The sequence below is a fragment of the Salvelinus sp. IW2-2015 genome, unplaced genomic scaffold (assembly GCF_002910315.2).
Source record: "Salvelinus sp. IW2-2015 unplaced genomic scaffold, ASM291031v2 Un_scaffold3619, whole genome shotgun sequence".
NCBI lineage: Eukaryota > Metazoa > Chordata > Actinopteri > Salmoniformes > Salmonidae > Salvelinus > Salvelinus sp. IW2-2015.
The window spans coordinates 1-3,467 of NW_019944896.1; positions in this window are offsets into that span (position 1 = coordinate 1).

Sequence of the window (3,467 nt, forward strand, 5' to 3'; positions counted from 1 at the left end):
GTCAAAATGTAATTACATTAAAAGACACACAAAAAACAACATCATTATGGAACAAACCCAATTAACAACTATCTATTTGATTGATGAATCCTTTGTGTGTGGGCCAAGCAAGTGGTCACTCGGGCCCACAGACTGAAACCTGTGTGAACGGCTCATCTACAGATAATCAGGGYGGAAAAGGACCTTATTGATTTGACAAGGGCTCACTTATGTCCAACACAAACATAACAATCATACTAGAGTTCTGGGCATTGTGACATGGCAGACAGAAGGTGTTGGGCTGGGAGCTCCACATCAAGCCTTTAAGGCTCTTGTTGAACATGGAGAGAAAATTCCTCACACGGAATGGGGAGACAMAGCTACAGTATCATTGGGATCTGTGTGCATGTCTAGATAGATAAGGGCTCTGATCCCCTCCAGGCTTTGACAGAACCACCGGATGACAATCAGAGGTTCCACGGTAGCAGCTTATTCTCAGCAGCCCCTGCACAGCCAATGAGCCAATCTGTTCGGGTGATCAGCGGGCGCTCAATTCAGGATTGACATAAGACTGACACTTTGCATCTGAGATCGATAGGCAGTGAATATTCGTCAGTGTTGGTGGGAAAGAGTCCGGGAGCTGTTTTACAGCATGGGTAAAGTCTTTCTGTGCTAGTTAGGCTATACAAAGCCACAACCTGGCAACACAGCAGAAACTACTTAGAGAGCCACATGAACAAGGGCATACCGCAGGGAGCAACAATTCTCTATTCAATGAGAATTCACTTTTAGGACTATTCTCTGAATACACTTGGTACATGCAATGCATTACATGATATGTAAAACAATACAGACTGGTTATGTTATGTAGATAAGGAAGGTCTCCTCTCCAATCTACTCAACTCAACTCTCAATACAAACACAACCTCAAACACAACACAATATCAACCATGGTGACTATGACAGGATATACTATACTATATGAAAGGTTGCATGATGGTGAGGGTAAATGCTTATGAGCTCGATCCTTTACAAAACCATGATCCTGTGTGAAGTGACAAATGAATGATTCACAGCGTGTTCGTCTCTCTTTAGAAAAAAGGACCAGGGAACCCTTCAACCAACATAATATGGCCTGGATCCTTAGAATCATAGTCATAAGTAGGCCTACTATAAGGGGCAAATTGACATACGGACACATCAAAATGAAGTTACCCTCTCACTCAACCTTTTCACAAGTTGCTCTTTGGATGTTTAAGGAGAGAGAGAGAAGGGTGCGGGGAATAGACAGGGTTAGCCAGTGTTTTTATAGCACCAGTAGTGCTGAGAGAGTGACTCATAGGGCTAGACTCTAGAATCAAGTAGCCTCTAACCTGCAACAGGAGGCTCAAAGCTCTGAGGGAAGAAACTGTACCACACAGACAGATTTAAACTGTCAATCAATTAGAGAATATAATTTTTTTTTATAGCCATAGATGTGGGAACAACCATTCAAGTGACTGTTGTGTTTAGAATGATGTCTCCGCGACAGCGATTTCTAATCAACCGTGTGTTTCATATCTCAAACTGAAGTGACCGTTACAGAACCAAGCAATCAAACAATCACATGTCACAATACATTAGGCATAACCCAAAAATAACAGCACTGTCAAACTGTGTGCTAATGTTACTCTCAATACAGRACTGTAKATGCACTGTGCAGACATAACATGACTATACTGTAATTGTTCTCTTTGTATAAGATTGATTGAGAGACCTATAAGGGGGACTTCTAAGAATTATGTGAAACAAAATGGTAAAAGAAAATCGGATTCAGCSTTTTCTGTCTTCTGGGACATTACGATGTGTGTCCAGAGGCACATTTTGTTAAATTATTTTGATTAGTGTAATATGATGCAGGATTAATTACAGGCTATGAGGCTACTCATTTAGGAGAGGCAAAATTCAGTGGAGTAAATKATATTTTCTTCACGGAATGCATCCACTGGGTACATGATGATGAAATGTAATTKATTATTAAAACTCTAAGTGATTTCTTTCTAGGTGCAGTGGAAATACAACAACACCTGTCTGAGTTATTTGTCTCTTTAAGATACTTAACGAGCTCCTTCTAAGTGAACACTTAGGACCCTGCTTGTTTTTGTTTACCTCTAAAGAGCTTAATTAAAAAAGGAGCTCATATTCCTGCAATCTGCATAACAGTCATTCACCTCTCTGGCCAATGCAAATCGTCTGAGTGCAGAGCGTATTGCCACAAAGACCAGACTGATTATGCATCAACCCTCTTCATTGAAATTCACAAATGAGGGCCAATATCGCACAATTATTGGAGAGAGACCATCGGTACTTTCAGAAGTATTGTTAAAAGTTAAAAGGGAGGTTACCAGGAGTGATTGCTATAACAAACACACCAACCATCCCTAKATCAGGTTAGTCAGTTTCCAAGACAACTGCATGATATATACATAAGAAAGGTTCTCTTGGCGAATACATCCCTCATGCAGAAAACTATGCTTCATGACAATTTAGCAGGACTGGATGATTGGGGAAAAGTATGCTCTACAAAGGATTCTGATTGTACAGTAATGGAGATTTGTTGAGAGCACTAGAAGTGTAACTATGCAGTTATTATCAATTCACACATCTAGCCTTTAAGTGAAAATAATAATTGATATACATACTTGTGTATTTTAAAAAAAAAGGTGTGTGCATCACTGCCTGTCTGTTTCTTAAATTATTTCTACATACCAAATAAGAGTTTCAGTTCAGCAAGGTTGGGTTGCCTTGACCAATGCAGGGAACAGGTTGCAGCTTTTCTAAACGTATCATTGACATGAACAACTAAGATGGAACAATAGGATGAAATCCTTTGAAAGATCACATGCAGAGTGCATGTTAGAGAACACAAGATCCTCTGAAAGATAGTCGACTAATTATAGCCTACAACAAAACGACTGAATAATATATTTGTGCGTACCATTACCCAACATCGTGTTGAGGAAATGAAATCACCTGTTCGTACTTTTTTTCTGGTCAATAATCAACCAACAGATCAACCAAAAGCATCATGAATAACTAGGATTTAATTTTAAAACCGAAATTAATATTACTGGATTCTGAGGGGATGGATAAACAACTTTTTCATAGAATAATAAACTTAAAGGGGGACTAGCAGCTAAGTGACAACAAAACGACATTCATACACATAATATTTACCATGGCATAAAATATGTATCTGTCAACTTATTAAAATATTCGTTGATTATGCACGCAAGTTGGTTACAATTAAAATCAACAGGTATGAAAGCAATGAAATGTCCCCTCCAAAATGTTCACATATTGAAACAGAACACAATCAATAATGCAAAGTGCTCTTTTCATCTTTAAAACAGACATGGAATAGAGATGGTATACGCGCAACTAAATAAAGTTGAAATGCTGTAGATAAAGAAAAATAATGCTCACCTGTAGCTTTCTCATTCACAGTT